The sequence below is a fragment of the Trachurus japonicus genome, chromosome 24, assembly GCF_045865225.1.
Source record: "Trachurus japonicus isolate A0001 chromosome 24, Traja_1.0".
NCBI lineage: Eukaryota > Metazoa > Chordata > Actinopteri > Carangiformes > Carangidae > Trachurus > Trachurus japonicus.
Genome location: NC_140930.1, coordinates 20,601,274 through 20,625,995, shown reverse-complemented (window position 1 = coordinate 20,625,995; position 24,722 = coordinate 20,601,274). Strand labels below are relative to the sequence as shown.

The 24,722-nt window shown below is 43.8% G+C and overlaps 1 protein-coding gene across 4 annotated transcripts in view; it reads left to right on the top strand.

Moving 5' to 3' along the window:
• Positions 1-460: 460 nt before the first annotated feature.
• Positions 461-24,722, top strand: part of tab2 (TGF-beta activated kinase 1 (MAP3K7) binding protein 2) — a 55,755-nt gene continuing 31,493 nt past the window's right edge. For all 4 annotated transcript variants that reach the window (XM_085770363.1, XM_085770361.1, XM_085770364.1 and 1 more), the window contains exon 1: positions 461-885. The gene's annotated coding sequence lies outside the window, so the exon portion shown is untranslated. The remainder of the gene's footprint in view (positions 886-24,722) is intronic.

The following is a 24,722-nucleotide window of genomic DNA, read 5'->3' as shown; positions in this document are numbered from 1 at the left end:
TAGAGAGAAAATGAATATAAATGGATAAATAAATACATATATGAATGTAAATATAACTATATTGTGAGTCAACAAAAATAAGTAAACAGATAAATAAAATCTTCCTCATACTTGTGATATGATATTTATTTATTTCCAGGGACTTATTTCTAATGTTTTATCTCCCTGTTATTTCATTTAAAGAAACAGCACCAGTGCTTCTTTTTTTCTTTTTTCAAAAGAGCAATTCATTTTTTTAATCATTATATATATTTACAGTAGATGTATTCCTGTAGAATTTACCCTCAATTATTTAACACTGACTTGGAAACTCTCGGTACTTGTACAGCTCAGCTTATTAGCAGTCACAACTCTCTCTCTCTCTCTCTCTCTCTCTCTCTCTCTCTCTCTCTCTCTCTCTCTCTCTGTACAACTTTGGGAAAAAGAAAAAAAAGAGAAAGACGAGTCTCGCGATAGTAGACTGCTTCTGCAGCCGCCATATTCTGTGACAGTATTTTGATTCGTATCTGCTGGAAGTGAGGAAAAAGAGAAAAGTGAAGTGCTGTCGAGGGGAGGGGGGGGGCTCAAGAAGAGGAGCTGTCAAAAAGGTATTCCCGAGTCTCTGTCCAACGGCGGAGGCCTGAGGCTCGGTATCCCTCCTCCAACTTTTTATTTCGAGGACACACAAGGCCCGGGGCCTCGGTGCAGTTGGCTCTTCGTCTCCCTGGTAGTAGCTGGACCCCTCTCGGCTTCTCCTCTCCCAGCTCCGCGGCCCTCCGGAGCTCCGGTGGCGGTCTCGGGTGTTGAAGGCGGCCCGGGGAGCGGCGGCGGCGGCAGCGGCGTCGGCAGCAGCAGCAGCAGCAGCAGCCCGAGACGGGGAAAGCAGCAGCAGCAAGGTACATTAAGGTAGGCTTTTTGTCAGCCAGCAACCGTCCAGGAGCAAGAAACTACCTTTTTAAAAAAAAATAATAATAACGGTGCTGTGAAAGTGTAGGAGCATTTCAGCGGTGTGTGTGCGATAAGCGCCGTGGAGAGCGGAGCGGCCCCACGCTGTTTCACAGAAGAAGTTTTCACAAGTGGAAAAAAGTTTTTGTCTGTGGTAAAGCAGCAGCAGCAGCAGCAGCAGCAGCTAGCCGAGGGAGCTAACCTGGGCTGTTTGGAGCCTGTGATCACTGGTTTAAAGTTTTAAAACATATCTGTTACCCACCCCACCCCCACCACCCTAAAGTCTCCATAACTTTTATCCCCGTTAAATACACACTTTTTGTGCCTTTTTAATTTGGCATAACAGTGACTGACGTTACATGTTGTGTAGTCCATGTTGGGCTAGTTTTTCCATTGAGTCCTCCTCGGGTGAAACGTCGCAGGGCAAGACGGAGAGGATGGAAACGGTAAATCATAAAACTGTAGCTCCTCTTAACGTCACACACACATACAGCGTGTTATTTCTAACACGACTCAAAATAAAATAGTTACCCACCCACCCACTCCCCCCTTCAATCAATTATTATTATTATTTATTTGTTGCCACAACTCTGGGACTACTTTGTGTAACATGGAAACTTTGGTATAAGTGGTGTCGTAGCTGCACAGCCGGTTTGGTGCTTTGGTCTCGTCCTTTTCATAGTGAGATAATGCTCATAGAAAGGTCCATGGTATAAACATCCACTTGGTTTTTTACTATTGCACAACTGCAGGCAAGTTGTGGACTAATAGGGAAAACATGGGGATCAACACATTGTGTGTCAGTGGTGTGTAGCATGTGATACACAGGTATACAGTAAACACACTGCAACAAAACTATCTAATTATAGTTTATGTGATACAGGTGTGTACCAACTTAAAAAGCATTTAGGTTTCAGTATACTGACTGGTGTGTGTGTCTTGTTCAGTAACTGAGTGTTAATGGTGTCACTTCACCTGTTTGGTGACAACATGTTGCTGACGTTGTCCCCCATCGATCAGTTGTGAGTCAGTCTGATAGAGGTAGGGATGCTCCTGAGCCTTTTGTCAGCCAAGATGACACCAACATTCGTGTGTATTCTTGATGGAGTGAAGAAAAGAGATGTCGCCTCGAGACGCATCTTGACATAACCTTGTCTGTCGTAATTAAAAAAATATATATACTGAAGTGCTTAGAGATATTTTCATTATTTTTCCTTTTCAATATTGTTTTGTTTGCAATTTAATCATTGCAATGGCAACCGAATGTGACACGGACATGACTATGTAATGACAGGTCTTTTTGTTAATGCAGTGTGTGGCTATAATAGCCTCCTTTTTGTGTGTGTTTGGCCATTTGTGGTGGTCTACTTGCCCTCTGGGTGTGTTTGACGGTGTATCTCTCATTGTCGTATCACAGACTATAGTCTTCAGTATTGATTGAAACACCAGCCAGCAGTCAGATGATACAAAGTGTTGGTCGTGGTTGAGAAGTGTGTCAGCTTTACCAGCCAGTGTGGCAGGTAATTGGTCCATTATTATTTCCCTGGGAGCTAAAAGGGAAAAAAAAAGGAATTGTCTAATGAAATCCAAAATCTCTCCTGTGTTGTATGTGGAAATCACACATTCATAGCACAGCTTCCCTGACTCTTTATTTATTTATTTTTAATAATCCAGGCTTCTTGTTTTATTTTACCCTGCCCTCCTCCTCTGTTGGCATCTGAACACCTTCAATCTACATGGTGTGTACTGTCATAGCTAGATTGTAGGTGTGTATATCATTCATTAGCAGCCTTTCTTGACTTGCAGTCAACATTACACTTCCTGACCAATAAGCTGCCATGGCCAACTGTTTATAGGTGCAGACCCCTAACTGAAAACATGTGTGCCTGTAGCTGGGCAAATCTGTTGCTAGGAGGCCATGCTGATTTGCCACTCTTTGGGGACTCGGCAACGAATGCTTAGAGCCCGTATGATCAGTCCTAGATCAAGATTTGGGTGAGGATCACGTCCTTGCACTGAATGACGGACTGCTAATTGCTCTGTTTGGATGTCATTAGGCGACGTGCTAGCAGGCTAAACCAACATGACTAATGCACAGATTACAGATCTAAACCCTGAGTGTATTCACTGTTTGTTGATAGAGATGAAGAATTAGGCTCACTTGTTGTGTTAGCGTTTTTTTTTCACAATAAACAAGCACGGACTAACACTTGTGCTTGAGAACCTTTTACAACAAGCTGAGTTTGTGGCATGTTGTTGAGAGACCTGTGCCAATACTTAAAATCTTATTTCCAGAAAAACCTGTTTCCTGATTTATCATTGGCAGTTTGCACAACTTATCACCAGAGAGCAAAGGGTGGGGGTGTGTGTGTGTGTGTGTGTGTGTGTGTGTGGTACGTTCCTTGTTCACAAGGGAAGGATAATTACTGCATATGAGTGTGTTTGGATGGAGCACAAATGCTTGTTGTTTGGATCAACGGTGCAGAGCCAGTTTAACCCGGGAAACGATATAGGCTTACCTCTCTCTTTTTTTTCTGTCTGTCAGAACAGATTCTCTTCAAGAGGCTGCAAACTTCTCAGCTTGTGCAGATCTAATCTGATACATGTTCTTTCAGGCAGCTCCGCGTTCGCTGACCTGTCCGCGTAGGTTATTATTCAGCATGCGTCTTTAAGTCAAAGAAAAAGTGTCAGTTCAGGACCCATTGTGCCAAATGGGAATCAAGTAGGTAGAGGGGAAGGATCCATCACGTTATGCCCATAGCTGAAGACTCAGGAAGGAGGGCTTGGTGTTTTTTAACCCTCCCCCACTACACTGTGTGGTTGTCAGGAAGAGAGGCTCTTATTGGAGCCCCCTCCCCCTGTGTCGAGCTATCCTGACTTCTCCGCTTTAAATGGAGTCCTCCATTACACATACAGCTCATGGTCCTCTCCAGTTCAAGGGTTAATCTGCATGCACCGAGGGCCAGTGCTCAACAGTCCACTACACCTCAATCTGTTGCCCGCTCAGTGCTTAATAATTTTCGCTGTGTGCCGTTGTCCACAGAACTTGCACAAGATCATTTGTGCAGAGTGCAGAAATAATAGTACTGGCACAAGATGATTTTTGTTGTTGTGCACCTTTAGGTTTTAGTTTGCCACCTGTAGCCAGAAGAACTCATTCATGAGCTGGTAAACCTGCATCTCATTATGACTTTTTTTTTATGTATAATTCTCATTCATATGGAACTGTGTTGCTTGATGTGTGCAAGTCAATCCTAAGAACAACATCTGTGTCTTTACTCGACTTTCCCTCCCAGCAGGTAGTGAGGCCATGCTAACTGGTGCTGGGTAAGTGTTTGGTTTATTATAGATTGTTTGCCTGCTGCTCCACACAGGGTTAAAGGGGGGGTAAACCTGTAGATCTGTATCAGCACTGGTCTTGAAGTTTAATTTGAATGTATTCAAATCTTCATTTTTTTCAGTTAAATCAGATAAATCCTAATGTATGGACTTCAGGCTGGATTGTGAGGATATTCACAGGTAAAAAAACAAACAAACAACAACTCTGGGTAGTCAATTAGCCCTTGGCAAATGCAAAATGAATGTAAACCATGACACTTCTAGGTAAATTGAAGTCTGCATGTGCAATACCATAGAGCCAGAGTAATACATACCTGAGCCACTCACAAGCTGTCATCATGCAGGTATTGAATAATAGAGATGTCAGTAACTGATTCCAGTTCACAGTATCACTTCACAATAAGTCTTACCTTTATAAATGATGGTTTTATGATCTTATTAACATTAATAAGCTTTGTGCCAATAACACGAGATAATAAATGGGGCAATAGCGACCTGTTGCTTCATCACGTTTGTTAAGTTACTTGCAGTTAACGTCCGTCAGCGTCAGAAAGTTTCATTTGGCAGATCAGATGATCAGATTGAACAACCAATGACGTTATTGTTCATGCTGACCTGCAGTCAGCGGCCGTCCTCATTATAATCACAGGTGTTGATCAGATTGTTGTGGATATTAAGATGCAGACGCTTGTTGCTGGTTTGTCTCTTCTGTAGGACTTTCTAACTCTCCAGCTGTAACACAGTAGGTGACCGTCCTTCACCTGGTCAACTTGTTTGTAGTCTCACCTGATGTGAGGAAAAGCTCAGATACTATGTGATAATGTTGTTCAATGCTACCATGCCAATATGACTTATGATAAATAATCAAAATGAATTGTGCATGTGCAGTTTTGCTGAATGAACACAGGTAGACAGTGTGCACACAGGTGATGAAACATTGTTTTTCTTAATAAGTCATTTACCCATCTCAAGTGTAGACAGTGTGCAGGAGTATTTTCTATTTCACTTTGTCGGCCGTCGGTTTTCTCCTACGCACCTGTCCATTTTTAAAGGTGTGCATATGTTTTTCTTGTCGAATGAAGAACACAAAGGTCACTAGATCTGTCTTCCTCCGTCCCCCTTCCTCTGCTGCAGTAACACTGCTGTGAGAGGAAGCTGCTGTAAAACAAGTACAGGTGTGCAACATTGACAAAAAATAATATATATAATATCTTGTTTTGGGGATTTTAAATGTAGAATAAATAAAGTAAATCCTCTGTAAAGGTAGTCTTATTGTAAAGTGGCGACTTAGTTTCTATCCCCATCATGATAAGCCATGCAATATATGTCAAACTGAAGAACTGCACACAGATCGGATCATCAGTTCACAGATCAGGTAATGCAGATGAGCTAATGAAGATTAGAGATGTCACCACTAAATCCAATGTGCAATTTCCTAGTATCGATACAATCGATTGTTTACCATTTAAAACAATTTTAGATCTATATGTCGTCCGGAAGGCCAACCTGCTGAGCACAGATCGATGTAGTTGGATCATAAGAATATACTTCAGGGATGCAAACAGCGTGCCGAAAAGCGAAACTCGCTTTTTTCATGACCAATTAGGTGACTTGTGTGAATCGTTCAGATCCGAAGAGTTTTTGTTTTTGGGAGGGAAAGGGGGGGGGGTCTCAGCGTCTCAGCGTCTCAGCGTCTCAGCTGGGGTCAGTAAAATGTTTTTCTAACAGGCTGACAGTGACAGTCACGTGAAACTGAGGCGAACTCATTCATGGTTGTCTCTGATTATACTGATAACAGCCGACCTCCCATGTAGACTCGACATGCGCGCTCATTAAAGCGGCGTATATCCGTGTGCAGTCGGTGCGACGGCGACGCCGTTTTTTCCTCCCCGTGCATGTCCGTAGAGCTGTGCGCCGCGGACATGCACGGTTCCCTACGTTGCTGTGTCAGGCAGGTGTCTCCCACGGAGCTCTGCCCCGTTTCAGAGGTGAAGGAAGCCCTAAGTGGAAAGACGTCGCCTCCGCGATGTAGAATGTGTTCAATTAAAGTGAAACTAACACATTATGTCCATTAGCCTACACAATGAATGAAACATCCCATGTCTTTATTTATTCAGTTTATTTTAATAGTAATAATTATGACTAACATTCAGTGAAGACCTAAAAATCAGTATCTCCAAAATGGAAATATAACAAAGGATTTATTTTTTTTAAAGCATTTTTAATATAGAAATGTTGGCCTTCTGAAAACTATGTCCATCTATATGCACTCAATACTTGGTTGGGGTTGAACTACTGGAAATGGACTTTTCCGTGATATTGTAATGTACTAATGGTCCTGGATGTGCTTTTTGCAGAGCTGTAGATGTTCCTAGTCTTCCTAGTCTGATCTGAACAGCTCAGAGACGGACATCAGCTCGTTACACAGGCATTGGGCTGAGACAATCTCAGACATTCACTTTATATTCAAAATGTCTTTATTATTGTTTATTATAGTGATTGCTGGATTCTGTTGTAGACATACAGACAGTGTTCATAAAGGCTTGTGTCCTCTTGCTGCTAATGCCTGATCCTTCGAGGATTTGGAGCTCACAGTTTGGTTAACCCAAAACATATTCTCATGTAGACATTACACTTATTGCAAAACCTCACGGTAAACTTTGTGGCACTGTGCAGTTTAGGTGAAAGTTGCTTCAGGCAGCTTTACGGTCATCAGCTGGTTGTTGCAACGCTGTGCACACACAACAAGATACACTTCCCCTTTGCTGGCCCTTTGTAGTTTTGTCTCTGAACGCACCGTGCTCCCTGCAGTTATTTATTTGTTTTACCTCGTCTCTCTCATGATGTGGACTAGTAAACGGCAGAAGAGTGAGTGAACCACATCCTATGCTGCCGAGACTCGGTGCGCTGTTCCCTCCCCCATCCGTTTGCCCTTGACCTGGGCTTTGGGTTTCATCTCTGATGGTTTTCTTTTCCTCCATAGTCACTGCCTCAGCTTCCCTAAACTGACACATCCTCTGTTGCAGGCTGAACAGATCATGAGCGCCTTGGGTGGGACTTATTCCACAACTGTTATTAAGGAGCTGTACACTTTAAAAAATCAAGACAACGTCGTCTTTGAAAGTACAGTGTCATCGCAGTCTTGTTTCACACTTGCACAGGTACACACATGTACACTTGGGAGTGGCCCCGTAATAGATGTTGAAATTGCCAATTTACCCGAGGGTTTGAGAACTTACATTGCAGCCTCCTCAACGCCGTGGCTATTAATGCTCCATATTTATTTTAAATATTCAATATATATATATATATATATTTGACTGTATATGGCAGAGCTGTCACAACTGAATTAAAATTAGGGCTGCATGATAGGCAATAAACTTCATAAAGTATTCATCATACCAGAGATTTTCCCTTGGGAAAAAAAAAAGATGGTGTGATTTTTGTTAGGTGCTAAACAAACATGTTCCTTTACGCCTGGGGGAAAGGATTTGGAGGCTGGTGTGTCTCTGTAGCAACACAATGCTTACTTTGTTAACAGTGCTCAAAATGTTGTGATACATTTTGTTTTTGTCAAGAAAAGAAAAAAGAAACTTCAGTGATTTGCACATTGCACTTGGCTACGTTGCAATTTTTGATTATATTTCACTTCAGTTGTGCAGCGTCTGCCGACCTCAGTGACATTTTTTACATACTGTGTAGTTCATACAATCAACACATGCATGAAAGACTATTCTACAATATGATCACTAATGTAATTTCATAAATTACAAAGACAATTTAACCCATGAAATGACTGAGTGGAAGTCATTGAAATACTTGATTTGCAGTAGCCTTTAGCTTCAGTGATAAATATTGAAAAAAACATCAACAAATGCAGATGCTGTGTTGATGGATACAAATTTACATTACACATTTACATTACATTTACGTGTGTGTGTGTGTGTGTGTGTGTGTGTGAGTGTGTGAAACAGGCAGGTTTGAAAAGACAGCAGAGCAGCTCTCGAGGCGCTTTGACATTGTTAGCGGGTCATTGTTGGTGCTTGGAGAGTTTATTACCACCCTTGTTTTTCCTCTTCTTGATTTACTGGTCAATAGAAGCAGCAGACCAGGAGGGTTAGGTTGTCTTTTGCTCTAAATGACAGAATGTGCTGTCACTCACTACAGGAGCATGGTAACATGTTGAGCCCACAGAAAACTGGTTTACTTCCTGTTGACAGACTTGACGTCCTCCGTGTGATTTACTTCCCCTTTAAACCAGTGCAAGAATCAACAGGTCTGTAGATTCAGTTTGACAGAACAGGATCAGAGGGGAATCATGTTGGATACTTAAAACTGGTTTTGTTTTACAATCAGTTTTTTAACTTTTGAGACAGTTTTACTCAGAAAAGTCCAATTGCCGTGTGTGTGTGTTTGCAGTCCTCTTCCAAATAGTGCATATCTCCTTTACGAATGATTATTCAAAGTTAATGTTGGTTCTATCGCAGTTTATCAGTTAAAGGTCAAGCTGCCAGCAGTGTCACATTCTTCCACAGCAGTTAGGCTAATAGCTGTTTTGCATTTTCAAGCAGAAAACATATCTCAGATTTCAAACTGGCTCTCTGTGACTTTTCCTGGACCCACTCACAGAGCAAACCAATGCTTTTGACAAACAGGCATTCAAATATTAACTGTCCAAATTATTCCCTTCAGGTTGCTCATTGACTTTTTTTTCTCGTATCCACAAATCCACTGACCTTTCTAGTGTGACATGTAACTAACTGCACCAACTGTTCCCAACATGAGCTGCAAGATGAGGACAGCAGCGTACAGGAAGATGGTTCAGTGGTTATCTTTGACCCACGCGCCTCCTGACAGTCATGTAGGACGTAGCCTCTGCAGCGGGATGTGTGCGCGTGACACAAGCACTTCCTCTCAGCGTGCATTAGCCTGAGAAACACCTCAGTCTGCATTTTCACATGTAGCCATCCGCTGCCTGCTTTTACATGTTGGAGGGAGCAGCGCTTGTGGTGAGACGGAGGAACGTGCACTCAGGCACCTGGTCCTCCCGATTCTTTTTTTCTGTAATGATACGTGAACATTGCTCCCGTCCGTCCGAGGCCATGATGTGTAGAGAAAGACAATACCAAGTATATCATACTGTGATACTGGGGGTGTTAGTATTTCACTGCAACAACAGGGTGTCGGCACTGTGACCATGACAGTATGGTGTTATGGATCATTGTTGTTCATATGGAGATATATATATATACTGTATATACACACACATATACACACATATAGACTAGTTGCATTAGTCATTAGATAATATGATATTATAGATAATGTGATGGATGGATCATAGATAGACAATAATTGATAGAGGATAATATTTGATTTGTTAATGGGGATAAAATAAATTACATTTCCTCCTACTCTTTTTCGTGCTCATAAACAAATAACTAATGGAAGGAAGTATTTGTTTTCCTTTTTTCTCTGTTTTTTTTGTTTGTGTATTGTTTGGTTTTTGCTGTCTTTATTTAAAATCTAAATGATAATGATGAAAATAATGACAATTATGTCATAGGTCTACTACATTTATTGGGGGGGGCGTTGCTGTTGCTAAGCCCTACCTATTTCAGGGGACACAAAAACGGTTCTGGTTTGATTCCTGGGCCAGGGGGCCTTTCTGGGGGGAGTTTGCAGGTTTTTCTCTCCATGCCAGCTGAGACTGCGACCCTGCACAGACCAGCAGTATAGACGATGGACGGATTACTTATCAACACACATATATATATATATATATATATATATACATACTATAGTAGCTTGATCTAGGAAATACAGTGTCACTGACAGTTAAAGTTTTAGTCACTGTCTGGGACACAATCATCTTTCCTCACCTCCTATTGCTCGATTGAATGTGGTCCAGTACATTATGATTCTTTGAGACATTGCTGCTCACTTGGGTATAATGTGGTGTGGGGTCAGTACTTTTACTGCAAACAGTGTGGTATTAGTACTTTTACTTACATTTCTTGCATTTTTTTTTATATACAAACTAATATGATTTATGCTTTCACATTGAGTAGTTTCATGCCTTTTAAAAATATTCTTAATTCTTTATAATTAAGTTAACTCTTTCTTGTTCAGTAGGGAGATGCACATTGCTGTTCATTTTATGTTTCTAGAAGAGAAACTTTCTACACAGACTTCCAACTTCCCGACTTCAGCTGTAATAAATCCTCTCCCTTTCATTCCCACAAGGGTCATTCTCACTGATGGTAGTGATAAGAGTAGTGAAATACTGTACACACAGGGAAACTCATGTATTTTAAATTGGTTATCATTTGTATCATCATGTGTATTAAAGAAAAAGCTGATTTATAACAACTTGTTGAAAAGCTTTTATTGCACTTCATGTAACAAGTTGTCAGTCTGTCTCTCCCCTGCTCTGCCCTGTTAATGTGTTTGGGGAGGGTCTAAGACACACACACAGAAGAGATGCGACTGTAAAAGACAGTAAAACAGCTGAAACTCTCACTTGCAAAAACCTACAGTGTAAATCATACACATATTCAGATAATTAGCTTTTTATTTCTTTACATTGCTTTCAGTTAGTTAAAATTATAGTCCTTTTTTCTCTAATTGATTTAACACATTATCTAAACTTGGTTGATAATATACATAGGCGCTTGAAAATCACATCACTAAAGTGTACATGATGTTAGAGGACTACTGTAGAAAATCAGGTAGAACAGTAGGACGATCACACTATGGTTAACCCTATATTGGAAGAAGCTGGAAATAAATCTTGCATTGTTTCAGGTCGATTGTGAGCAAATGATTCTGAAATTGCTTAAGTTTAAAATTATCGCTATTTACAGAAAGACATAGTGCCAAGTAGATAGCCACTATAATTTTTTTTATAATAATAAAATAACTGATTTCACAATCCAACAGTTAACATTTTTTTGTGTAGGAATTGCAACTTTCTGAGAATACTTCTACATAAGTCTACACTGTTTAACAGAATAAAGCTATTTTTGTTTTTCTATAGATGAGGACTTACTATAACTTTAAAGTAACATTGCGGAGTTTTTCGGCCTTAAAATAATATAAATGGTTAATAGGATGAATGGTGCTGCCGCTGCAGCCTGAGCGGGGTCGCGTTGGCTGAAACTGCACTATGTAACTTCCCTGCACGGGTACGAAACACCGCCCCCCCTCCTCCCCCCTCCCCTCTGCGTCGAGGGAGAGACACTTACGGTTCCCCTCCGGCCGTCGTCGCCGCCGCCCCCCCACCCCCCTCACCCCCTCCTCCCCTCCCCCGACCACCCGCCACACAGTTCCCTGGCATGTGCATGTGGGAAATACTGTAGTTTATTAATGGGAATAAACGCTGGATGCGCTGGCTGATAAGTTTCGTTTTTGTTAAGTTTCGTTTTTCCCCCCAGACGATAGCGCTTCTCAACCAGACGGTGGAAGCACTGAGCTGAAACTCCGCAATGTTGCTTTAATAATTGCATAATTAATAGATGTAGTGTGTGTAAGGCGCAGATAATGACTTGATCTCCCTGCTGCTTGTTTTTCTGTAGCATGGACATTGCAGGCTGCCGTCTTATCACTCCCCTGCTCATCCTGTGGGCAGCTTCTGGCCCCACATCCCCTTTGACTCCCAACTGTTCCTCACAGTTGCAGCATAGTGAGCTTGTCTTAATCTTTGCTGTTTGTAAATGCCATACAGGGACTGCTCTGTCCTTCATCATTTCTCCCACAGTCTGTTGATGGTCTTTCATCTCTCTCAGGTTTTTTGTACTCACTAACGATGGGAAAGGGCTTTGATCTAGAGTCCTATCAGTAACAGTGTGGGCCTTAGGCTCTCATACTCCCTTGCTTCCCTGCAGCATCTCTCTAAAAACATATTGTCAGGGTGTGCTGGACAGCAGAGTCCACCCAGCTGAAGAGCCTTTGTTTCTTGTGGTTTAGTGCAGCTTTGCCAAGGGCAACTGCTCAAGTGGATCTCTATGAAATTCTTGTATTAGTAGTGGTCTATAAAATTAGGCCCTACATTTGCCAATGTTGATCTCAGATACAACAGACTGAACTCTCAGGCGAAAGCAAACCTCCTTTCAATTCTTTAGTTTAAGGGGAATCTTTTTCTTCCCTCCAATGATTGTGGAGCCCTCACATTCAAATCTGCAACATGTAGAGATATCAGACATGCTGGGACAAAGCTGCTAGAAGTTTCTGATAGTTTCCTTGTCACTCAGTCAAGGTCAATGCAGGGCTTCAAGATATGTGAAAATGGCAAATGCAATGAGTGGTTTTCCTCAGGTGTTGCATGTTCCTGTGTGTCTGGTGAATGTGATTTGTATGCCACAGCGTCTCTGTAGCACCACAACACTTGTGCTGCAGCCCCATGGAAACGTTATACTTGACTCATTGTCATCAGATATTCACATACACCATCCAACGATGACATTTTTTAATGGTATGGACCCTTGCATACTTGCAGATGTTGAAAGTATAAGTAAAGCCTTGGTTATACTTTCGCCTGGCTCCGTTGGCAGTTGGCGCGCGCACTTCGGCAGAGCGCACAGGCGTTTACACTTGCCGCATTCACCGTTGCAATATTCGTAGCAAAGACAGGGGGCGGTAGATAAAAAACACAATAGGAAGTAGCAGAAGCAACTAAAAACAGAGAAGTAGTAAGCAGGATTTCTCCTGTAGCTCTATTTACCTTAATTAAAAAGCTCCGGTGTAATTGTGATAGTTAACTACATGATTTGAAAACCAACCGTCCTTGCAACATCAGTGTAGTAGACTTTATATAACGTTATCGATCGCTCCATGTGTTGATTTTTCGCCGGCTTGTTGTAAACAGATGGACATGGAGGAGAGGAGGGACCGGATTTGCATAGTTCCTCGAGTTCTGGGTCATTTGATGGTCTTTATAACTTAATTACGAGTTGTACAAATGCTAGAGCGTACCAGCTCAGCCAGTCTTCTCTCAAATTCATCCATTTTGAACCGAGCGACACTCGCGCGGCGCGCACCAAGTTTCAAAAGGTTTCATTACGTCATTTGTGGTGCGCGAGCCTCGCGCACTCGCGACTGCGTCGAACATAAACCAGGCTTAAGGCTTTAAGCAGAGAAACTCATGCATATTCACCTCCCCCCATAACACCCTACTCGTCCCTCTGTTCTTTGCTGCCCTTTGGCCTCTTTAGCCCACAAGTCTGTCTCTGCTCCTGGTTAAAAGTGTCACAACGGAGCCCTCTCTGTTGCGGTATTCCTTGGAGGAATGTGCTTTCCTGGGTTCTGGAGTTTACTTATATGTGTGGTTTGGCTGCTTTTCATGTAAGGGATCAGACCCGTGCTGGCACCCTCCATGGCACACCTGCTGGTGCCGATCTAGGGAGAACCAGCATTGTGTTGTTCATCTGGTCCTCTGCACCAGCACAACCGACCAGCCTGGACACATCCACATTAACCTTGAATGTATGGGAGAAGAGAGCCAGGGACACACAGAACCTCTCCATCCTGCATTACAGACCACTGATGATTGATTGAACATCTCAACAATGTGAAGAATTTGGAGCTTTATTGATCAGTACCAATGACTCAGTGTTTACTTGGACAGGTGCTAAGGCATCCAGCAAAAAATGTTTGCCCTGTCGTTTTCATTTTTAACACAACAATGGACATTGGACAACAATACATTCCAGATATTAGATTTGTGTTTAAACTGCAGCTGGATCCAGGTAGCAGCAGGTTAAGAAACTTAGGCCAGACATCCCCCTCCCCAGGGGATGCTGAGGGGGGTTCCCAGGCCAGATAAGATATATTTTCTCTCCACCATGTTCTGGGTGTAACTCAGTGATGCTGCCAGTGTGAAAATGATTAAATCCTAAAAAGAAAAAGTAGTTTTATGCACATTTTCATTTTGATGAGTTAACTCAACTTTAACTTTAACTATGAAAACTTGGCTTCATCCATTCAGACATCCTCTCTGCTTTTTTCTGTTGAAGTTGATCAGATGGTAACTTCATGAACATGTCAATTAAAGCTATGGTCTACGATTTGGAGCATTGGTAATTATTATTAACATCGTTTATACAGCGATTATGGTCCTGTGGTCCGATATACACAATATAAATAGCAAAAAGAACCAAAAAAAATCCATCCAGTCTATCAGCCGTGGGCCTGCATAGAAATTGACCAATGGGCTCCGCGCGCCCCGTCTGGCTCCCACTGGCTCGTACCCTCCATCCAATCCCCTCGTCTCGCCTGCTCCTCCTCGACCCGCCTCGTCCCCACCCCCTTCCGCTTAGAAACTACAAGTAGTTGTAACCGCTCTGAGCTGCTCAGCGCCTCAGCCACAGACACATGAACCCACCAATTCAGCGCCTGCTGCCCCCCACCCCCGGTCGGTCTGCCTAAAAAAAGCCCCACTAGGATTCAGAGAAGCACAGTACAGAAGCACAGAATGTGTTGCTGTACCGGTGCCGCGTCGAGTCTCCCTGATCCTCTCCCCGACACACAACCGCTTCCAGCCGCAGCCTGACCGGGGTGCTCTGCACCCTGCGCACCGCGGCCCTGCTGAGCTGCTGGTCTTCCTCCTCTCCCCGACGCACAGCCGCTTCCAGCCGCAGCCTGAGCGGGTCTCTCTGCACCGCGGCACCGCGGAGCTCCAGGCCCCCGGTCTTTCTGCTCCTCTTCCCCAGGCACAGCACCCTGTCCTGGGTCAACCAGCGCGATAGCATGAGGCTGTGCTAATGGCTGCTAATGGCGACGCTGCTCGTGCGGTCGCCGCGGTTCCGTTGCCGGGGACGGCGACGACGGAAACTGGCACCGCCTCATTACCGGCAGCTGGCGCACAGCGGCGGCATCGGGATGGCGCTGCCACCATTAGTAGGCTAGCGCCGAGCACAGCAGAGCTACACAGAGACTCTTTGCGCTGGGTGACCCAGGACAGGGTGCTGTGTCTGGGGAAGAGGAGCTGGAAGAGTCGGGGCCTGGAGCTTCGTGGCGCCGCGGTGCAGAGAGACCCGGTCAGGCTGCAGCGTGCTGAGTTTATGTTGAACAGGTAATCTTTGGTTTTATTGTGGAAGTTGTGACTGTGAATATGACATTTTACTCCGCGGGGGGGGGGGGGGGGTCGCGAGGAGGCCCCGAGGGGCGGGCCATGTGAGCTCGGAGGGGAGGGGCGGGGGTGTGTGAGAGGTGCTTTTTTCAAATTTTTCTCATCCTCTTTCAAATCGTAGACCATAGCTTTAAAGGTCTAAACTTTACACAGACCAGCCACAGCATCATAGCCTCGTAAACCCGCCTCTCCCGGAACTGCATTTCATTTCATTCTGAGGGAGAGTCTGGCCTCATCCCCATTCTAAGCGTTTGGACTGAAACCCTCAGAAGGCCGAGCCAATCAGCGTCGCCGCTGTGATTGACACAGCACGTTGGCCAATCAGGGACCGACTGGTGCAAAGCCCCCGTCACTACACCAACTTGCTGATTGGCTGAATGGGGTTGTCTGTCAACGCTACTACTCCCGCCCAGCTCCCGCCCACCCCAGACGCTTAGAGCGGGGATGAGGCCAGACTCTCCCTCAGAATGAAATGAAATGCAGTTCCGGGAGAGGCGGGTTTACGAGGCTAACAGCATCATGCCTATTGTGCAGGTCCCTCTTTGTCCACCAAAACCCCCCTCATTGAAGCATGGAGTCCGCAAGTGTGCAAAGTGTGCTGTTATCGGGCGCTAAGACGTAAGCAGCTCTAAAGTAAGTTGCGAGATGGGGCCTCTATGGATTGGACTAGAGCTCCCTTTTGACCACTTTTGCTGGGTACTGCAGATGGGGAACACCCACCAAGGCCTTCAGTTTTGGAGATGTTCCTTGAATGTGTTTATCCAATGCAGTTTGTCACAGTTGCTCAGATCCTTACACTTTCCCACTTATGATGCTTCCAACACATTCAGATTAGGACCAGTGAAATAATAAAAAGATAAATGACCTAAGAACCAGTATTAGAAAGTTAAACTTCAAGGAGTAAATGTTCACTTGCTGCCACTGACAGGTGACATTATAATGAGATAATTCTATGATATTATTCACTCTTTGCATGATGTTAACTGTCAAAGGCCACATCCAAGTCAACACTCTTTGTTATAGGCTATATGTTTTTAATAGGACTTATGCACCCAGCAGTCATTCAAGAAGTTACTCGGCCAGCTGTTCACTGCCTGTGGGCAAAGGTGAACTTTAACTGTATCTGATTGTCTAACGTTGAACGCAGTGAGTATTTATCAGGCGGTCATTTTCTTGCACGAATCTCCCAAGCCAAGAGAAAATGAGACCTGATGTTTCTAATTTTTAGGTTTTTATTCAAAGAGCTCAGACAGCAGTCTTTCACTGGCAGCGTGACCTCCAGGGGCTGGAGCTGGCATCAGATGATGGTATGATGTGGCTTTCAGACAGAATGTGGCAACGGCACATCTGCGCTCTGAAAACCAGTATTTACAATGGCTCGCACCGAGTCACGGTGGTTTGTTGCTGCTGTCGAGCTTGTGTGAGTGTTGCGGTCAAAGTTCAGTCCAGATTAATTTTCATTCTAGTTCAACCGATTTGAACTTTCATTCTAGTTCAGTCTAATTGAACTTTGACTGTCGTCAAATTGGTCCCTGTTGAACGGCTGCTTCTTTCCCAGCTGCTCTCTATACCTGAGGTCACAGGTCACACAGCCCTCCACCCTGTTATTAGTGGGGCTAATGCTAACACTTGACTCTGAACTGGAAAGATGCATCTTTGTTGCTTGCAGTCTAAACAGAGTGGGACCTTCCTACTTCTCAGTGACTTGTCCAAGCTAGAGGCTTGGAAAACTCGTATGTTTAGCTCCCCTGATCAATGTACTGGTCCGAGCCAGGGGGGGGCATTTCAAGCAAAAGCACTATTTTATAATCACTGGGAGCTATTCAACCATTCTTCGACTATTCATTAAAGGACAATTCCAGGCGAATTCAACTCGGGGGTGTATTTTCATATCATTTTAGGTCTAAAAGAATGAATCTGAAGATTTTCAGTTTAATCGCTCCTGTTTTGCGGTAGCTGCGTCTGTCCCTGCATCGCCACGGCAGCAATGAATGGGAGTGGATGTAAGTTCCGCTGTTTAGGCTGTTTACAGCCCTCAAAGCCGCAATTTTTTCCCACAGACAGCGTCAGATGGCGACTCAAACATGCACCGAGAAGTTTATTTACTTCAAGCAAGCCGACATGTTTGTAAAACTAGATCTAATTCAAAGTCTCCCGGAGTCTCGCGCGAGACCCAGTTGCCGTGCGCGGTGTGTTCACATGCAGTGGGAAAGCTACCGCTTGTGTCATAAACACAGGAATATCAACTCTTTACTTGCTTCAAGTAAAAAAAACTTCTCGGTGCATGTTTGAGTAGCCACCTGACGCTGTCTGTGGAAAAAAATTTACACTTCAAGCAAGTAAAGAGTTGATATTCCTGTGTTTATGACACAAGCGGTAGCTCCTACTGCGCCTGAATACACCAGCACTGCAACTTCGGGCTCGCGCGAGACTCCGGGAGACTTTGAATTAGATCTAGTTTTACAAACATGTCGGCTTGCTTGAAGTAAATAAACGTCTCGGTGCATGTTTGAGTAGCCATCTGATGCTGTCTGTGGAAAAAAATTGCGGCTTTGAGGGCTGGAAACAGCCTAAACAACGGAACTTACATCCACTCCCATTCATCGCTGCTGTGGCGATGCAGGGACAGACGCAGCTACCGCAAAACAGGAGCGATTAAACTGAAAATCTTCAGATTCATTCTTTTAGACCTAAAATGATAGGAAAATACACCCCCGAGTTGAATTCGCCTGGAATTGTCCTTTAAGTATCTTATTATCTGTAGCATTATTTATACTGAATATCATTAGCAAGCCACAGTTTGACCCAAAGAACGCTGATTGCAACAAGTGGACACACACAGACTCTCTGACCCACTGACTGAATGAAGTGCTGCTTGGTGTGTGTGTGTGTGTGTGTGTGTGTGTGCATGCTGTGATGAAGATTAACAGTTGAGGAGATGATGCTTCTTATCGTGGTAAAAACAAAAGTCCATGAGGGAGATGAAAACAAAACAAACACTTGCTATACACACTAAAAAAGCTCTGTGATTAAATAAGTGGGTTCTTTCATAAAGATCAGCTGTACCTGAGGTGAAGATGACACTAGACGGGGTTTTGTTATAAATCAATTACCTTCATGTGGATGAAAAGGCCCTGCTCACTGAGGGCAACAAGTATGACTTGAATGTTTGGAGAGGGCTGAAGTAAGACCGAGTGGTATCTCAGCAGCAGAGGAGTCATGTGACTTAGCTGCTATTTGTCTTTTGGTTGGCCTCAAGGTGGGGAATGATACTCCTAACAGCTGCGGGAAGCATTTCCGGCAGAGGGGTTCCTTCTGCACATGGAGGTCCAGCGACACACTGAAGCAGGGATGTATCGATAACCACTCCTCCCCTACCAATACACATGATACGCACAAAACTTTATAGGCCTGCTGTTTCTCTGACTGAGCAGAAGCACGTCAGAGAAGTAGTTAACGTTTTTAATCCTCTGGAGGAATCTGAAATCATGTTTCCGATAAAGGCAGAAAATATCTGATGCCATAGATTTATTCTTGTTAAATCACAGCAGGAACCTGTTGGAGATGTTGTTGTTTTTTCACACATGTGGTGGAGTGAACTGATGGAATGAGCTGACCAAAGACAGAGGTGCTGCTAATGTCCCGCCGTCTGTGTGCTTCAAAGAGCATGATGACATACAGTAAGTGCATTTCGTAAAGCGATAAAGGCTGAAGATTTGGCCGGGACGTATTTGGCATGTCATCGCTAAGTGCCTGAGTGCGAGCAAGCCTCATTGTGTTCAATTGCGCTGCAATAAGTGTTGAGAGACGGCGCTGCCACCCAAGCTCTAGCTGTGCAGTTGGGCCCAGCGGTCACAAGTTTGAATCCTCGGCCGGCTGAGTCTGTGAGGGGGCGAAGTGAATGAGAGATTCCCATTCCTCAGTCTCTGATGTGGAGTCGCCTTTTGAGCAAGGCACTTGTAGTGAACCGATCAATGAACAACAGACAGCTGTAATTGTACTTATGAGCAAAGTATGGAAATGCAGGGCATGTACTTTATAATGTACTGCTGGATATGAATGGGATTCTCAAAGAACTAATGCTGTAAATCAAACCTTTAAAGGGACAACAAGGAGTTTGTATTTGGTTATAAAAAAGTCTCACATTAATGTGGATGAATCTACGCTACCCACACTTGTTAACAGCTCCATTTTCGATAAATATATCGTTTTGTCTCTATCGTTATTTTGTTATTATAATTAATAGTGGAAATGCTGGGCGAGTTGACCAGTGTTTCCTTACTTTCGGTTTCACGGACGCTGCCCGGCAAGTCATGGGAATAATGTCGCAGAATTGCCGTTTATGGTCGGAACTATGACGGTATCTTATCGTCTTCGAACCTCTGACTTTAATTCTTGATGAATGAAAACGTTCTTGGCAAGACGTCCATCTTGCGCCGGTCCAAGAATTTCACCTTGCGGGCGCAGGCTCATGGTAAATGTTAGGGGTGCAACGGTACAGGTAGCCCACGGTACAATACGTACCTCGGTTTTTGGCCACGGTTCTCGGTACGGTTTCGGTATGTGTTTTGTGCAGAGAACTTTTTTTTTCTCCCAAAATAATGTTTATAATTTATAATATTTATAATATAGCTCTCCTCTCTCTCTATCTCACACACACACACACACACACACACACACCTGAACTGTCTGTGAACAGCCCCTAGCTCCTCCCTCTGCACACTCCTTTAGTCTTTCAGTAGGTGAACACTCTGAAGCCACTTTCAAACAGAGATGGTGCTATATTGCCGTCATGGAAGACGTGCTGGCAGCCACAGTCTTTCACTGGGAAAGAAGGAGTTAGTCTATTGTGTTTTTTTAAACAGCCTTTCACCACCTCTCATCCCTGTCAGTCAACTCCTGCTCGACCTCGGTCTCTCTATCGCGCGCGGACACGCGACCACACACATGCGGTGTGCATGGACAGAGTCCTGCTGTAACTCTAATAAAAGCTAAATGTGCTAAATCGCGCTAATAACTAATTAATTTTCCCCGCGATTGCGATCAGCGACCGCTCATGCTGCCGCCTGTTTGTTTTTTGTTTTTTTGTTTTTTTTTCCCCTCTTGTGTGTGTGAGCTGCACTTTCAGTGTGATGGGGGGGAGTCACTGTGAGTGTGTGGAGGCTCAACAGTGATTGGACATCAACTCGCGGGGGCGGGCTTTCGCCTTAAACGGCCAGGCACACACATACACGGCACAGCTGCCTGTAAAGCAGGAAGAGCTGGTGGAAGCTGAATCTGAAATACCGCGGTCCAAGATCGTATTGCACCGTGCAGGCCGTACCGAACGGTTCGGTATTTTACCGAGAACCGTTGCATCCCTAGTAAATGTAGTATGAAAACACTTCGCTTTCCAAAACTCCTCGTTGTCACTTTAACCTGGTGCATTATTAAAAACATTAACATTGGAAATCAATATATGTCAATCTGACCACTTGACACCATTTCATTTGTATTTAGATCACTTGGCATACGCTTTAGTGATTGGATCTCCAAGCTTTCCAGAAAGTATATACAGTTTAATTGGATCCTGTAAAGTGCTGACATGTTGTTTCATCACTTTCAGACACCTGTGTTCAGACGACCAGGTCTGGATCTTGCAGCTTCACACTTCATGCAGAGAAGAGAGGAAAAGGCTCATGTATTAAAAGATTGATCTTATATAATATCAAATTAAATAATCAATCAAATATAGATCGGGTTTAATCAGTCAATTTTCCAATCCAGAACTATAATTTTATATATTAGGATGAGAAATTAACAATATTTATTTGTCAGTAAGTGTTTGAGTATAAGTGTTGAGTTCAGGTTCAAATAAAAAATCCAGTTTTTATCAAATCCAACTTCAACAGCCTGGTTTGTTTGATATGAAATATTAGGTGTTTTCCGTGAGGGAGATGGCCTACTGAGTCTGTGTGCTTGTCTTGTTGCAACACTGTGAAAGAGGTGTGTGTGAGGGGAAGAAGGTGGGGCTGTGGAATGGGATTGACATGGAAGTTATGTCTGGTATTTATGGCGTTTTGTTTGCAGCTTTGTTATCTCAGGGACTGGGCATAGAAAACTGTGAAGTACCTGACTACAGATGTAGAGTGAGTCCACCACTGACATGTGACCTGTGATTTTAATTTGACATAAAGTCTTTCATAACTCTCAGTGAATTCACTGCACCATTTCCCCCTCCATCTGCCAGACGCGTATCTGTGCTGCTGATGAACTGCTTTGAAATAAACCTGGCTGCAAAATTCCTCCACTTTAATTAGTTCATATTAGCTCATAGTTGGGGTTTAACACTATTCAAAACTCTTATTTTTGAATTCACCATCAAATTATATTCATTTGGATAACCATGCAAGATGGACTCGGTGTCTTTTCCTGAATGGTATGGCACAAATGTGTGGTGCTGTTCCACCCCTAGCTGATAATACTCATAAAGCTGAACAGAGGAAATCTGTCACAACCGACCACCAACCCACCCCTCGCTGGTCTTAGATCAGTTTTCACATAACTCTGGTTTCCTGCAGGTCATTGCTGTCGTTGCTGTGACGTGACATGAAAGAGCAGTTGTGTCAAACACTTGGAGTGTGTTGTACTTGACCAGTGGAGTTCATGGACTGGCTCGTAACTGTGTCTTCCACACAACAACTCGGCTAGTATTTATTTTTTTCTTTTCTTTTTAAAGGAGCCAGCAGGTTCACTCTGCCACATGTCCATGAGTCACTATATGACTCGACGACGTAGATGGACTTAAGTGCTCTTTTACACAGTACAGTGCAGTGATCAGGAAACAGAGCTCCTTTGTTCACCCAGTGAGCACAGTGAGGTATCTCTGTTTGTTGTTGGAAATACTGGAAATAAAGGTTTACAGCTTAGCTGCTGCACATCAATTTAGTTATAAATACAAAGGGGGAGGGGTGCTGAAACTACCTGGTTGTAACTTGTCATTAATAGAACAACCGTCTGTAGGTTAAGGTTACCCTCATCATCCTCTGACTCAGGAGCAGAGTGTCGAAGCCACTTGACGTCTGGTAAACGGTAGCCTAAGACAAACACATGAGGCTGTCCTGGCCGACTTCAGCACCACGCAGGTGAGTGACATAAGAGGGTCGTCAGCGGATGCAGATGTTAGCTGTCCACTTGTTCTAATACCTGAATTAGTGTTTTTGTCAATGGCTTTGCAACCACCAATGACAGGTGAGTTGTCTGGTTATGTGTTAACCTGCCTTGAGCCTGGTATGTCTTGGTGTAAATATACAATTAGATTAGCCGACTGAAGATCAAGAGTGACTGTAGTGATGAAGTTGTATCCTTCAGATGAGACTTGGCAGCTTGACCGGGGAAACTCGTGCTTTGTGAAGAGAAGTACAACAGCTCATGCTTTGTTGTAGCTCGGCTTTCTCTGCTTTTATATCCTGGGGCAATTTGATTGGCTAGCAAGCCTTTAGTCAGGAGGAACTATTGAGTACGCCACCTTGTTGAAACATTATCTGTTGATTCCAGTTGTGTGTTGGTTGGTTGGTTGTCAGCTCATTGGATTTGAGTTATTTGCTGCAGGATTCCTGGACCTGAAAATAAATCAACTTGCAGTGTTACTGTTTTATACAGTATATAGGCCTACTCCATGGGTGCATACAGAAAATGACATCATCATGCACTTGTTGTGTGACTAGTTACTTGCAATTCAAAGCCCCTTAGCTGCTAGCTATAGGTGCTATAGGTTTGTCTTTTTTGTTTTGCGTTGATTTTATTTTTGTGAATCTGAATTTGATACTGCCATGAATATACATACTTTTTTTTTTTTTTTTACCATTATAGCAGCTGCCTGTGAAGACAGTGGTATTTTACTGGTGTTTTCTTTTTAAAAATGAATGAAAAATTCAACATCCCAGTAACCTGCAAAATATGTAGAGAGACAGAACTGGGAGGAGCAGCAATGCAACAGAGATGCAGCCTGTACAGTAGGATCACACAGGCTATGCAGCTGCCATGCGTACACAATAGATCCTCCCACCTTAAGAAGGAGGGCTGCGACACCAAGGCCACTGCTGTGGAGCTGCATATGTGTAGTTGTCAATCAAAAAAAAGGTGATTGTGTTTGGGTTAAAGACAAATTCCTTTGGTCTCTGTGTGTTTTCAGATGCAAGATTTGTGCGCACAAAAGACGCTACATCTGAGCGCCCCCGTCCCATGCACGCACACACGCTTCAAACAAGGCGGTGGTCAAAATCAGAGCCAGAGTTTTAACCATTAGCAGTGACATACCTTGTTGTTTTGGAAGAAGATCTAAAGAGTTCTCCTGGACAGAACTGAAAGTGGTCCAAATACAAAAGGATGCACTAGGACAGTGTTTCTCAAACTTTTTCAGACGAAGGACCACTTAACCCATAAAAAAACACTCACGGACCACCTAACTCTATATAGCCCCCAAAACAATATGCCCACTTCAACCGTTCTCAAATTACAGATCGTTAGAGTTCAGTGTGAACACTGAGTTGCACCAAAACGTCCCTGAAGAGGCTGGTCACAGTGCGGCTTCGGTCGAACTCTGGTGCGGTCCGTTTGTTAGGTCAACACGGCCGGACCTCCATCTGCTCCAACTGCCTGGTGTATTACAATTGGGAGTCATCTAAACATGACGTACCATGCGTCGTCATGGAAACACAGCGCTCCGCCAGTTGCGTGGTGTTTGGACTAGAGCAAAAACAAACGTGTGTGAACGTGAACTGTACTAGCTGAAAAACGGTCAACAACACACCTCTGTCGCAGGCAGTTTGAAACACTGTACATTTTAAAACGTGACATGTGACCATGTGACCTGGTGGACCACTCGGGGTCGCTCACGGACCACTCTTTGAGAACGGCTGCACAACGACATGCTGTGATGGAAATGATATCAAAATATGGAGATTAGAGCTGCTGCCAGAGCCCCGCCGCTGCACTTTGCTGACTTTGCGATATCTTGTGACAAAGTGCTCAGACATGCATCCAACTGCTTTATATACCCATTTTAAAGGTTTTCATTGCAGCTTTGTCTCAGTTGTGATTGGTTGGGTAAAGTCTCCACCCTCCTCTTGGCCTGTGGCAGTATTTGGAAGAATACTACTCTGCATGGAACCAATGCCAACACTTTGTTAAGCTGCTGGCTGCTCTCAGGTACACTGTTACAATAAGGTGTCGATGTAATGTACATGGCCACGTGACGTGAACACCGCTGTTTTGCTGAGTGTTTGTTTTTACGGCTGGAAAAACAACCTATCAAATAACCTGAAAGGTGGTTTGGAAAGTTTAACTTATA